Below are 15041 nucleotides of genomic sequence, written 5' to 3' on the forward strand. Positions count from 1 at the left end.
GTAATTCCCTGAACTCTTTATTGAATTATAATTGACATACAATAAGCTGCACATTATAAAAGTTCATGATTTTATAATATTTGTATCTGAAATAGTCAAATTCATAGAAGCAAAGAATAAAATGGTGGTTGCTGGGAGAAGTTGGATAGGAGAGTTATATCAAAAGGTATAAAATTTCAGTTATACAGAATGAATAGGTTCTAGAGATCTGCTGTACAACATTATATCTATAGATAACGCTGTATTGTACACTTAAAAATCTGTTGAAGATAGATCTCATGTTAAGTGTTCTTACCGTGATAAAATATTTTAAAAAGGCATACATATATAACCTTGTACAACTATCACCTCGGTCAAGAAAATGAACATGTCCATTGGCCCCCAGAATTTCCTCCTGTCCCTGTGTAGCTCCTCCCTCCCACCCCAGCCTTCTCCCTAGGCAAACACTGATTCACTTTCTGTCACGTAGATTAGTTTGCTTTTTATACAGTTTTATATAAATGGAATCATATAGTATGTACTCTTTTCTATGGCTTATGTCAGTATATTTATTTTGGGATTCAGTCATGCTATTGCATTTTTATTGCTGAGTAGTATTCCACTATATGGATATACCACAGTTTATATATTAAAGTACAGGTCTTTATGTATATGTAGGCTTATATTTCTTTTGAGAGAATACCTAGGAGTGGAATTGGCTGGGTCATTTCTTATTAAGAAATTGCCAAAATTATGGAGCATCCATACAATAGAACCACTCAGCAATAAGAGGATGAGCAAGTAATGTGCAAAAAAACAAAAACAAAAACGAAAAAAGCCCAGACAAATCTCAAAATAATTATATGGAGTGAAAAAGCCTGACAAGAAACAGTACATACTATATTGATTCCATTTCCAAATATTCTTGGGAATACAAAATAATCTATAGTGACAGAAAGGAATCAATGGTTGCCTGGGCATCAGGGGAGAGAGAATATAGGGGCAAGAAGATGGGATTAAAGAGGGACTAAGGAATCTTCTGGGGCTGAAGTATTTGTTAATTATCTTGATTTTGCTGATGGTTTCACAAGTATATGAACATGTCATAGGTCTCAAATTATACTTTTAAATATATTACAATTTATTTTATTTCTATGATGCCTTAATAGAGCTGTTAAAAATATGTCATGAAAAAAATACCTTGTAGATATCAAAAAAGAATTGCCCAACTGTTTTCCAAATAAATTGTATCATTTTATGTTGCCAGCAGCAATATGTTAGAATTCCAGTTGCCCTACATCCTTGGCATCCTTTAGCCATTCTGTTGGATGTATAGTAGTATCTCATGGTTTTAATTTGTATTTCCCTAGTGATGAATAATGTTGAGCATCTTTCACATGTTTATTTCCTATCCAAATATCTTTTGTGAAGTGTCTGCTCAAATAATTTATTTTTAATTGGGTTGATAGTTTTCTCATTATTGAGTTTTGAGATTTTTCTTATATTCAGAATGCAAGTCCTTTATCAAATACATGCTTTGCAAATATTTCCTCCCAGTCTGTAATTTGTTTTCTCATTGTCATAGCAGTGTCTTTTGAAAAGCAGAGGTTTTTAATTTTACTGAAGTCCAATTTACTGATTTTTATTTTATGGACTGTACATGGTATAACATCTGAGAAATCTTTGCCTAACCCAAGTTCACAAAATTTTTCTCCTATGTTTTCTTGTAGTTTTAGGTGTTACATTTAGGTCTGCAATCTCCTTTGAGTTAAATTTTGTAATGATGAAAGCTATGGATTGAAATTATGGGTTTTTTGTGTGCTTTTGTGTTTGGACATCTGATTGTTCCACTACAAATAATTGAAAAAAGAACTATCTTCTATCCACCTTGCACTTTTCTCCATCTCATATCTTTGTAAAAGGTCAGTTGCCCATATATGCATGGGTTTATTTCTGGACTGTTTATATTCTATTTCATTCATCTATTTATCTTAGGTCAATACCACTGTTTTGTTTGTTTATTTTTTAGTGATTAGGAAAAATTTATTTATTCTGCACACACCAAAAAGACAGTTTGCAAACTAGGAGCATTCAAACCAAAACATGGAATGAGCTTCAGGGGGACAGGTATATTGTTATAAAGCAGCTTATATAGTGAGAAAGCAATGACTGTTTATTTTTCATAGTGATCGGTTTTAATATTAGAACTTTCATAAAAGATAAGGAATTGTTCAGTGGTTATCTCATATCAATTTTGGAAAACAGTCCCAGTTTTGCTTATGATTTCCAGAGGCATAAGAAAGAAATGACCTTTATCAAGTTAGACTTCCAAAGTGAGCTAAATTAAGCTTTGCTTGTATGGTTAAACTGGTTTTATCTGCTCAGGCAATTTTCAGGCCTGGTCTCCATTTCTTTCTTAACATCCTTTAATGACCTAACTTTGATAAAACTTGTCACTTGAAGGAGGAACACTTTGTAATAAATATTGTTGTGGCTTGGTGTTAACAACTTTTAAAAAAATTAAAATCAATTAACATATAGTGCATTATAAGTTTCAGAGGTAGAGTTTAGTGATTCATCAGTTGCATATAACATCCAGTGTTCATTCCATCAAGTGCCCTCCTTAATGCCCATCACACAGTTACCCCATTCCCAACTCCCCTCCCCTCCAACAACTGTTTCCTGTAGTTAAGAGTCTCTTATAGTTTGTCTCCCTCTGTGATTTCGTCTTTTTCCCTCCCTCCCCCTCTGTTCATCTGTTTTGTTTCTTAAATTCCGCATATGAGTGAATCATATGATATTTGTCTTTCTCTGACTGACTTATTTCACTTAGCATTATCCTTCTACTTCCAGCCTCTTTAACTTCCATGTATTTGTGTTCCTTCCAAATTTTCTCTTGTGATTGGGTTCAAGTTTCAAAGCACTGTGGTCTGAAAATATGCAGGGAATAATCCCAGTCTTTTAATATCATTGAAACCTGATTTGTGACCCAGTATGTGATCTATTCTGGAGAATGTTCCATGTGCACTCGAGAAGAATGTGTATTCTGTTGCTTTAGGATGAAATTCTCTGAATATCTGTGAAGTCCATCTGATCCAGTGTGTCATTCAAAGCCCTTGTTTCTTTGTTGATCTTCCACTTAGAATATTTGTCCATTGGTGTGAATGGGGTGTTAAAATCCCCTCCTATGATTGTATTATTATCCAAGTGTTTCTTTAATTTTGTTATTGATTGGTTTATATAACTGGCTGTTCCCCAGTTAGGGGCATAAATATTTACAACTGTTAGATTTTCTTGTTGGTAGATAGATAGATAGATAGATAGATAGATAGATAGATAGATAGATATAATGTCCTTCTTCATCTTTTATTACAGTCTTTGGTTTAATATCTAGTTTGTCTGATATACAGATGGCTACCCCAGCTTTCTTTTGATGTCCATAGCATGATAAATGGTTCTCCATCCACTCAGCTTTCAATCTGGAGGTGTCTTTGGGTCTAAAATGAGTCTCTTGTAGACAGCATATGGATCGGTCTTGTTTTTTTATCCAGTCTGATACCCTGTGTTTTGATATGAGCATTTAGTCATTTGCATTCAGAGTAATTATTGAAACAAATGAATTTAGTGCCATTTTATTACCTGTAAAGTCACTGTTCCTGTAGATTGTCTCTGTTCCTTTCTGGTCTTTGTTACTTTTGGGTTCTCTCTTTGCTCAAAGGATCCCCTTTAATATTTTGTGAAAGGTTGGTTTAGTGATCAGAAATTCTTTTAGTTTTTGTTTGTCCTGGAAATTCTTTATCTTTCCTTCTATTCTGAATGACAGCCTTGTTGGAAAAAGTATTCTTGGCTCCATATTTTCTCATTTAGCACCTTGAATATATCATGGCAGTCATTTCTGGCCTGCCCGGTCTCTGGACAGGTCTGCTGCCAGCCTTATGATCCTACCCTTGTAAGTTAAGAACCTCTTGTCCTGAGCTGCTTTCAGGATTTTCTCTTTATCTCTGAAATTTGCAAGCTTCACTATTATATGTAGAGGTATTGACCTATTTTTATTGATTTTTAGGGGAGTTCTCTGTGCCTCCTGGACTTGAGTGCCTCTTTCATTCCCCAGATTAGGGAAGTTGTCAGCTATATTTTGTTCAAATAAACCTTCTGCGTCTCTCTCTCTCCCTCTCTCTCCCCTCTTCTTTCTCCTCCTCTTCCTCCTCCTCTTCCTCCTCCTCCTCTTCCTCCTCTTCTTCAGGGACCCCTATTATATTAGTATTATTTCACTTTATGGTATGGCTGATCTCTCAAATCCTCCCTTAGTGATCCAGTAATTTTTCTCTCTTTTTCTCAGCTTCCTTATTCTCCATCATTTTGTCTTCTATATCACTGACTCTCTCTTCTGTTTATCCCTGCAGTTAGAGCCTCCATTTTTTACTGCATCTCAGTGATAGCCTTCTTAATTTTGGCCTGATTAGATTTTAGTTCTTTTATTTCTCCAATGTGGGATTCTCTAGTGTCTTCTGTGCTTTTTCAAGCCCAGCTAGTATCTTTATAATCATTGTTTTGAATTCTAGTTCAGATATCTTATTTATATCCATATTGATTAAATCCCTGGCAGTGAGTACTGCCTCCTGTTCTTTCTTTTGGGGTGAGTTTGTCCGTCTCATCATTATGTCCAGAAAATAAAAGAAAGAGAGAGAAAAGACAAAAATAACAACAACAACACCAGAAAAGTACAGAGTGCAAAACAGAAGAAAACAGAAACAAAGAAAAAAAGAGAGAGAGAAAAAAAAAATCAAATACGAGGTAAAACAGTCAAAACAATAAACTGGATCCTGGGTATATTTTGGTCTGTTTGTTAAAAGAAACTAGATCCCAAAATAGGAAGGAATGAAAAACTTTTATATATATAAAACTTATATATATATATAAACTTATATATATGAACTTATATATATAAGCTTATACATATATATAAAACTTAAAGACTCAAGAATAATAAAAAAAAAATGAATGCTATATACTGTTTTCCATAAGAGCTGAAGCTTTGCAGTTCTGTATGATTAGTAAACTTGGTATTAGCCAGATGTTTCTGCTGGTCTTCTGGGGGAGGGGCATCTTGCCCTGTTTCTCAGGTGTCTTTGCCCAGGTGGAATTGCACCCCTCTTGCCAGGGGGCCAGGTCAGTGTAAGTGGCTTCAGATTGCACTATGTGGCACTCTTTTGCTCCCTGAAGGCTTTCAGCACTGGTTGGGGGGATGAAAATGGTGATGCTCCAGTCTCTAGCCCCAGAGGTGAAAGCCCCCCCCCCACTCTTCAGTGAGCCCCTCACAAAACAGCAGTCAATCTCTCTTGTCCCCCTGGTTTCCATCTGACTCTGTGTTCGCCCAGCCTGTGACCGATCGTTTTTTTATCTCAGGCATGCCACCCTGTTTCGAGTCTCCAGACTTTACGGACTCTTGTGACACAGACCTGCACCATTCCTCGCCGGGGAGGGAAGGTGTTCTTGCCCCGCTTCTGCCTTTTGCTGGTCCACTGCCTGGAGAGTGGTCACCTAACCATGCAGCGGTTCATGGTTTATGGCAACACTGAGCAGAAAGCCAGCACCTAGACTCCCTGTGTACAGCTGGCTTCCTTGCTCCAATGCTTGGGAACTCTGCCGCACTGAGCCATCCCCATTCTGTGACCCCAGGGATCCTGTGACCACACTGTCCCACCTGGGATTCCACTCCACTTTGCCACTGAGCACCTTTCACGCAGGGACCTCCCCCACCACAGCACACTTCTAAAAGTTCTGGTTTTCCACTCCCCTACTTATATTATTTTCCAGTAGCTTAAGGAAGCTCCCTCCCCCCACAGTTTATCCTCAGATATATCACCTTGGATTCATGTCTCCACACCTACCTTGCAAAAAATGGTCACTTTTCTATTTGTAGAATTGCAGCAATTCTTTTATCAGATCTCTGGTTGATTTCCCAGGTGTTCAGAATGATATGGTAACTAGTTGAATTCCAGGGACCAGATGAAATTAGGGTCCCCTACTCCTCCACCATCTTAACTTCTCCCCAACAACTTTTTAAAACAAGAGTATTCAGTACTAGAAGTTTCTCTTGGGAGATGGTAAAAATTTGTCACCAAAGTCAGACTAGATAACCTGTCAGCACTGCTATCAAAGGGATTCCTGATTTGTGTGGGGGCAATACCACACTGTTCTGATTACTATCACTTTATAATAAGTATTTAAATTAGTGTTAGCCTTGTAACTTTGTTCTTTTCTTTCACAGTTTATTGCATTTCTATATGAATTTTAGAATCAGCTTGTAAATTTCTTTTAAAAAAAAGCTTGCTGGGGCTTTGTGGGAATGCATTGTTTCTATGGATCAATTTGGGAACAATTAGTATTATTATAAAACTTAGGCTTTCAATCTATGAAAAAGGTATATCTCTCCATTTATTAAGATCTTTTCTAACTTCTCTCATTACTGGTTTCTGTTTTCATTTAAAGGTTTCACTTCTTTTGTCAGATCTATTCCTAAATAGTTCATAGTTTTGATACTATTATAAATGGTATTTTTTAAAATGTTGGTTTTCCATAGTTTATTGCTAATATATAGAACTACAATCAATTTTCATATATTGGTCTTACATCTTACAACTTTTTTAAACTCATCTATGAGTTGTTGTAGCTTTTTGGTAGATTCTATTGGATTTTCAACATAGACAGTCATGTCTTCTGCAAATAAAGACAGTTTTACTTAATTCTTTGCAATTGAATGTATTTCATTTATCTTTCATGCTGGATAGCACAAACTAGAATCACTAGTAATTATGTTGAATATAAGTGGCAAGAAGTATTGCAGTTATTCAACTTCTTGATTTCAAAATTTAGGAGAAAGTTGTAATAATCAAGACCATGTGGTGCTCTCAAAAATAAATCTGAAATAAACCAATCACTTATGGTCAATTGATTTTTGACAAGAGAAATATTCAATGGGAAAATAGTCTTTTCAACAAATGGTGTTGAGTCAGAGTATACACATGGAAAACAATCAAGTTGGATCTCTACCTCGAATCATATACAAAAATTAACTCAAAATGGATCAAAGACCTAAGTGGAAAAACTAAATCTTTCAAACTCTTAGGAGAAAACAGGTGTAAATATTCCTGGCTTTGGTTTCTTATATATAAAACACCAAAAGCAAGCAACCAAAAAAAAAAAAAAAAAGATAAGTTCAACTTCATTAAAATTAAATACTTTTGTGCTTCAGAGGATACCATCAAGAAAGTGGAAAGATAAGCCACAGAAAATGTTAAAGGTCTAGAATTTAGAATATATAAAGAACTCTAATGACTCAATAATAAAGACAAATAATCCAATGTAAAAAAAGGGCAAAGGATTTATATAAACATTTCTCAAAAGAAGATATGAAAATGGCTGATAGGCACATAAAAATATGGAATTAAGGAAATACAAATCAGAGCCACAGTGAGATATCACTTCACACTCACTATCATGGCTATAATTGAGAAGACAGGAAATAATAAGTGTTGGCAAGGATGTAAAGAAATTGGAACCCTTTCTGATGGGAATATAAAATGGTGCGGCTGCTTTGGGCAGCAGTTTGGCAGTTGTTTAAAAAGTTAAACATAGAGTTGCCACATGACTCAGCAATTTCCCTCTTAGTTATATAACCAAGAGTATAGAAACTATATGTCCTCACAAAAACTTATATGTGAATATTTATGCCACCATTATTCATAATAGTCAAAAGATGTAAACAACCCAAATGTCCATCAACTTATGAATGGATAAATAAAATGTGTTATATCCATACAACAGATATTATTCAGCCATAAGAAATAAACTGATTCATGTTACAACATGGATGAACCTTGAAAACATTATGGTAAATGAAAGAAGCCTATCACAGAAGGGTCACATATTGTGTGATTCCATTTACATGAAATGTCTGGAATAGGCAAATCCAGAGAGGCAAAAGTAAGTTAGTGGTCTCCAGGGGTTTGGAGGAGAGGGAATGAGGAATGACTAATGAGTATGAGGTTTATTTTTCAGATGGTAGGAAATGTGCAGGCATTATAAAATGGTGATTGTTGCACAACTTTGTGAATATACTCATAACCACTGAGTTGCTTACTTTCAAAGAGTTACGGTATGTGGGTTATATCTCAATTAAAAATAATTTTATGTGGTGAACAGCCATAGAAAACAGAGATACTGCTTTCTTCCAGAGATTGCTGTCCATTATAAATGATAAACTCAAGATTCCCTTCTTATAATGTACCCTACTGCATGGTATCTTCTAGCCCTCTTTCAGTAACCCTGTGGGAATTGGGGCTCAGGGAACTGGTACAAATACTGATATTCTAGTAACTGCTATTGCTGGTTTAATAAACTATTCTTTGACTCTGACCCTAGCGTTTTGTGTCTTCTGCCAGCATCTATGAAACTGTGGCTAACTTGTTAACTTTTACATAGAGTAAAATCTCAGAACCTTCAAAGTTCTTGACAAGGACCATAAAATTAATTTAGTTGAACTTTCTCATTTTATAGATTTCAAATCTCAGTCATATAGCTATGTATTTTATTTCAAGAAAGCTGAAGAAGACAACATCAATAGGAAGAAAACATTGGTTTCTTTATGGAATGGGTTTATCAACCCTTAATAACTTTGTCCTTAAGTTAGCATTTGTCATGCCATAAATCTTTTTGTTTGTTAGACTCATATCATTTTAAATATACAACTCAAAAGAGGATTCTCTGACTTTTTCTTTGTGGTATTTGCTGACCAAAAATCTTCTTCTACTTCTAATAGCATCTTCAAAAGACTTAAAAGAAAAGAGACCTCTATGAAGATTCACTAGTATATGCAGAGATTTGTTTTTACTTGATAATGAGGTGGGTTACCTCACTGCTTTTGTACCCTGGTTCTTATATATCATTAGGGGTTATTCTAGTTTTGGCAAACAATTCAGGTATCCTTTTTTAAAATTGTCCTTGAATTTCAGAGTTCTTTTTTTTTTTTTTTTTAAAGATTTTATTTATTTATTTGAGAGAGAGAGAGAGAGAATGAGAGATAGAAAGCACGAGAGGGAAGAGGGTCAGAGGGAGAAGCAGACTCCCCGCCGAGCAGGGAGCCCGATGCGGGACTCGATCCCGGGACTCCAGGACCATGACCTGAGCCGAAGGCAGTCGCTCAACCAACTGAGCCACCCAGGCGCCCCTGAATTTCAGAGTTCTTATATGTAGCCTTGAGTTCAATGATGGCTTAGCTTATAAAAGCCTATCAAGACTGGTTTTTAATTTGGATAAAAAAAGCCTATCAAGACTGGTTTTTAATTTGGATAACACACTCTGCAAAGTCATGACCATCATATTAATACAAAAAAATGAACATATTTAAGCTGATTTTTTTCTACAAATAAAAACACAGCACTGTATAAAGTTTTCTAAAGAAAAAAATCTGTATCAAGTTTTAAGACGTTAGGGAATACACTAAATAGACGAATAAATTAAGTCTTAAAAAATATTAAGCTCCAATACCTTATGCAGTAGTATTAATTAGGCAGTATTCTGGGGCTTAATATTTTCTTTTACCTTGATTGGGTCACCATAGGTCTAGCTCCTTCAATATTGCATTTCCTCTGTAGTAATATTCAACACATGTTATTGTACTTGCCTCACAGCCAGCAAGATTTTGCCAAAAATTAGTTTTAAATTTATGTGGAACCTTTCTTTGTATTAATTTATGTGGTAACCTAAAATAATGTTATGTGCTGAATTGTGTCCTCATAAAATTTATATGTTGAAGTCCCTAGTATCTCAGAATATGGCTTTATTTGATGATAGAGTCTTTAAAGAGGTAATTAAGCTAAAATGAGGTCAATAGGGTATGCTTTAATCCAGTATGACTCATGTTCTTATAAGAAAACTTTAGGACAGAGACACACAGAGGAAGACCATGTGAAAATACAGGGAAAAGATAACCATCTGCAAGCTGAGGAGAGAGGCCTGAGAAGAAACCAACCCTGCCAATACTTCAGTCTGAGACTTCCAACCTCCAGAATTGCAAGAAAATAAATTTCCACTGAAACCACCCAGTCTGTGGTACTTTGTTATGACAGCCCTAGCAACTAATACAATAACTAAAAGATTGTTTTGGTAAGTATGGAATTTTGAAAAGGACCTCATAGTCCTATGGGAATATTTATATATACTACATTAATGGCTTTTTTGTACAGAAAATATAACTTTACTGTGGACCAGTATTTTTTTCTCTAGTATATTTCCTTTACAAATATGTGCATGCACACTGACAATTCCATATTCTGTCTCTCCTCTCTCTAGGTCTCATGGTTCTTTTTTTTTTTTTTTTAACAACATAATTCCTCAGCTCTTGGGTGGAATCATACTATAAGTGACAGTTTATTCCCCCATCACATCCTATACTTTCTAGAGCATCTTCTAACATCTGTGTGACTATCAAATAGATACCACATTTATCATATCACACACATCACTAAATGAACTAGATAAAACTATCATTTGTTTCTTGTATGTTACAAACTTACTAGCATAATATGTGAGTCAGGAAATGTATCTTAGAAAGTTATGAATGATAAATGGAATTGGTAGATATACAAAGAGAAGAGTTGTTCTCTTATGAAATCTTACCAGTCTTCATGTTTAATTTTGGAATCAGAATTGACTTAATTTTATCACAGGGTCTTTTCAAAGGAAGCAATTGGTTTTATGATCTGATTTTTTTCTAGAAATATTTCAAAGAATGAATAGAAATATTCACAGCTTTTCTCAAAATAAATTATGTTACAATCTTTTCAAGTTAGTTAGCATATTTCTAGCTAGGTATACCCAATTCTGGAGAGCCATGTAGATAGCTGCTATGAAAAAGTAACAAAACCCATTTGCCAGTTTCTCAGAAGAATAGTATTTCTAGCCATAGTAGAATATTCATAGGCTATCAGAGTTTGAGAGTACATCCCTGGGATTCCCTAAAGGCACAGATGAATTCTAAAGAGTAATCCATCTCACTGTGTACTTCAAATAATATATTCCCAAACATACAGTTATCTTTTTTATGAAGACATAGAAACATTTTCTGACTGAACAATAGACAATGACTTAATTGAAATCTCCTCTTTTTAGGATAAAAATTATGGGAAACATGGAAGTTTTTATCCCTGGAATTATTGATTAAATGAAAAGCTAAACATTTAGTGACTTCAGGTAAGATGAATTCACTAAGAGGAGCTGAGTATAAAATGCCAAATAACCAGCTAAAAAGTGAAAACAAAATTAGGGGAATTCATGAGTGTGTTGTTGTTGTTTTAATGACCACTTTCAATCAACAAAATCAATTGTTGGTTTCTTTTTCATCAAGGTGCCTATATGTTCCTCCTGGTTGACTTGGGACCAGCTCAAAGGAAAACCGCTCTTAACTTATCTGGTTCATTTTTCCTTCTAAATATAGAAAAACAGATTGAGTCAATTACACTCTTACTAAACCTCTGTGTTCCCCATTTTCCCACTAGGCCTTTCTGCTAAAACCAGCAAGAAGAGAGTAGCAACTTGAAGATCACAATTCTTTGACCTTATCCATTCTACTTTAGGTGAAAGTTCCCATGGTCACACCATAGTTTGTAGATAAATGTTGTATACAAGTCATCTGCCTCAGAATCACTTAAGAGAAGTTGTTTAAAGTGCAGATTCCTCAGTGCCTCCCTCCCCAATGATTCTGATTCAGTAGGTCTAAGGTGGAACCTAATAATACGCATTTTTACAAAGCCCCTGTGTGATTCTTTTCGAAGTGAATTGTTTACCACACTTTGAGGAACACTGCTTTAGACATGAGTGTGTCAGGGTGGAGAATAGTTGAAAGACTTCTCATTTAAAGTCCTCTGTTTTCCTTATAGAGTAGATGGGTTTGTCTATTTTCCTGCCCCGCATCCCATTGGCACACATTGATATATTCTTCAGTATCTAAACCAAAGTAAAACTTTTTATGATAACTTTCCCCACCCAGTTGATCAATCTTATTTTGAGTCACGAGGGTATCTCATACGTGTTTTTATTATGGTACTCATCACATACTGTAACATCTTGGTGTTCCTTAGGGTTTTCTTTTTATCTTCCTCTTTCCTTACTCTTTACACATTTCCTGGGCAATATTATCCATGCCATGGCTTCAGCTATCACCCATAAAGCTGATGACTTTCAAATCTGTACCTCAAGCCCACATCTCTCTCCTAGTCTCCAGATCCATAATTCCAGTGGTCTATTGCACGTCTCTACTTGATTGTTTAAAGTACCCCATGTCTCAATGTCAAAAACTGAATTTATTTTCTTCCCGTGTCCCCAGTCCCTTCCCCAAACCTATTCATCCTCTTCTATTCTAAGTGGCACCACCGTGTACTCAGTTGAAGCCACAAACTGAACAGGAATTCTATAGCCCTTCCCTTCTTCTTCCTTCATTCAATACTGTCAGATCTTCTTCTGAGATATTTCTCAAATCTCTATTCTCCACTCCCCTACTGTTATTGCACTGGACAAAAACTAGTTTATTATAGTATATGGTAGTTTATGGTACAGCCAAGGCTAAATGAAGATATTACTTGGGAAAAGGCAAATAGTCATACATATTAATTCTTCAAAAATTTTCTATGTTTATTTCATTGTTAAAGATGTTAAAGGGATAATTAGAGAGAGGGAAGTAGAGAGTAGTTATGTTACCAGATACTCATCTTTCACAGCACAGAGTAAATATATAATGTCTAATAATTTTTATGCCAAAAATTAAAAAATCAAGAAATGGCAGAGCAATATGTTAAAAACATCACCAAGATACAACCAGCCAAATCCAGAATGTAGAAATTTCTTGGCACAAGTGACCTGGATTATTATTACAAAAAAAATGACATAGCAAAATTGGATAAGGGGACTGTTACTGATTACTGGAAATTTAAGAAACATGCCAACATAATGCAATATGCCTATTTTGTGTGGATCTTAAGCAAACAAAAAGATATTTAGGGGAAATTTGAACACAGATTGAGTACCATATGCTAGTAAGTAATTTTGATAAAGGTATTGGGATTATGTTATTGAAACTTCCCTCATCTGCTAGAGATACATACCAAATATTTATGGGTGAAAAGATCTGATGTCAAAGATTTGCTTTAAAATACTCCAGGTCAAATCATATACAAAAATTAACTCAAAATGAATCATAGACCTAAAATGTAAAAACCTGAAACTATAAAAATGCTAAAAGGAAACAGGAAAAAAATATTCAAAATCTTGGGTTTTGCAAAAATTTCTTAGAAATTATGCCCAAAACACAATACATAACAAATTGATAAATTGGACTTCATCAATATTAAAAACTTCTACTATTCAAAAGACACTGTTAGGAGAATAAAGGGACAAACCAAAAACTGGGGAAAAAAATCTTTACAAACGATGTATTTGATAAAGGATTGTATACACAATATATTAAGAACTCCTAAAATTCTGGGGTGCCTGGGTGGCTCAGTTGGTTAAGCGACTGCCTTCGGCTCAGGTCATGATCCTGGAGTCCCAGGATCGAGTCCCACATTGGGCTCCCTGCTCAGCAGGGAGTCTGCTTCTCCCTCTGACCCTCTTCCCTCTTGTGCTCTCTATCTCTCATTCTCTCTCTCTCAAATAAATAAATAAAATCTTTAAAAAAATAAAAGAACTCCTAAAATTCAATAATAAGTAAACTAACAACCCAATAGTAAAATGGGTATGAGAAAAGAGTTAACACAGCAGGTCTTATTGCTCACTCCTCACATATCTCCAAGACAGCTTGGAGCCATCTAATCATGGTACAACCTCTGGGAATGTTGTATTTGATGGTTCTTTCTGCTAACAATTGAAGATTTTATTGTATACACCTGGAGCGAAGGACCATGTTATATTGTCTTATAAGAATTACTTTTCACAAACATCAAGACTGATGATGGGCGGGGTGCCTGGGTGGCTCAGTAGGTTAAGCATCTGCTTTCGGCTCAGGTCATGATCCCAGGGTTCTGGAATCAAGCCCTGCATCGGGCTCCCTGCTCAACAGGAAGCCTGCTTCTCCCTCTCCCACTCCCCCTGCTTGTGTTTCCTCTCTTGCTGTGTCTCTCTCTGTCAAATAAATAAAATCTAAAAAAAAAAAAAAGATTGATGATGGGCACATGATTTCATTGTTGGGGTCATGAGTTTTGGTTACCATAGATAGTTGCATATCATAACTTTGTGTGCAGCCCTCCAAAAACGGACTCTGAGACTTGAATGTGCTTCCCTGTACACGGAGTCTTCACATATGTCCCTGCACTTCACAGCCAGAGAAAAAGTATATCCTGTGTGACTCCAGGTAGGAAAGGATGTGGAAACTTGTGTCTAATCACTCTGGACTCCACCCAATGGATATCTTGTTCCTGTTGCTCTTGCTCTATATACTTCTTTGTAAGAAATGTTAGCCATGAGTAAAACCTGTTGTGAGTCTTGTGAATCCTTCTGTTAAATTAGCATACTTGAAGGTGGCCTTGAGACCCCTGAGACAATAGGAAAAGAATTTGAACAGAAACTTCACTCAAGAACATATAAGGGTGGCTAGATGCGGAGCAAGATGGCGGAGGAGTAGGAGACCTGGATTTCGTCTGATCTCAGGAATTCAGCTGAATAGGGATCAAACCATTCTGAACACCTACAAACTCAACAGGAGATCGAAGAAAAGAATAGCAACGACTCTCTGAACAGAAAAGCGACCACTTACTGGAAGGTAGGACGGGCAGAGAAGTGAATCTGAGGCGATATTCGGGAGGATAGACGGCGGGGGAGGGGGCTTCCGTCGGCCGCTATTGGCAAGTGATAGAGCCGCAGAGCACAAAATCAGAACTTTTAGAAGTCGGCTCCACTAAGGGACGTCGCTCCAGTGACTAAGCTGGGGGTGGAACCCTCACGGGACAGTGTGGTCTCAGGACCCTCGGGGTCACAGAAAGACCGGGGGTGCCTGAGTGTGGAAGAGCTCC

At 36.1% G+C, this 15041-nt stretch overlaps 1 long non-coding RNA gene across 2 annotated transcripts in view; it reads left to right on the forward strand.

The window, feature by feature from the left end:
* LOC114207410 (uncharacterized) overlaps positions 1 to 13513 on the forward strand; it is a 28889-nt gene extending 15376 nt beyond the window's left edge. Inside the window, exons 3-5 of one of the 2 annotated variants that reach the window (XR_015769444.1) lie at positions 9913 to 10146; positions 11152 to 11232; positions 11538 to 13513. This is a non-coding gene — a long non-coding RNA (uncharacterized LOC114207410). Of the gene's footprint in view, positions 1 to 9912; positions 10147 to 11151 lie in introns of both variants that reach the window. The other variant, XR_003608855.2, reaches the window with a different exon arrangement.
* Positions 13514 to 15041: the final 1528 nt, after the last annotated feature.

This window comes from Eumetopias jubatus, unplaced genomic scaffold (genome assembly GCF_037043125.1).
Source record: "Eumetopias jubatus isolate StellerSeaLion01/CBP00866 unplaced genomic scaffold, mEumJub1_p1.0 scaffold_11, whole genome shotgun sequence".
NCBI classification, from domain to species: domain Eukaryota; kingdom Metazoa; phylum Chordata; class Mammalia; order Carnivora; family Otariidae; genus Eumetopias; species Eumetopias jubatus.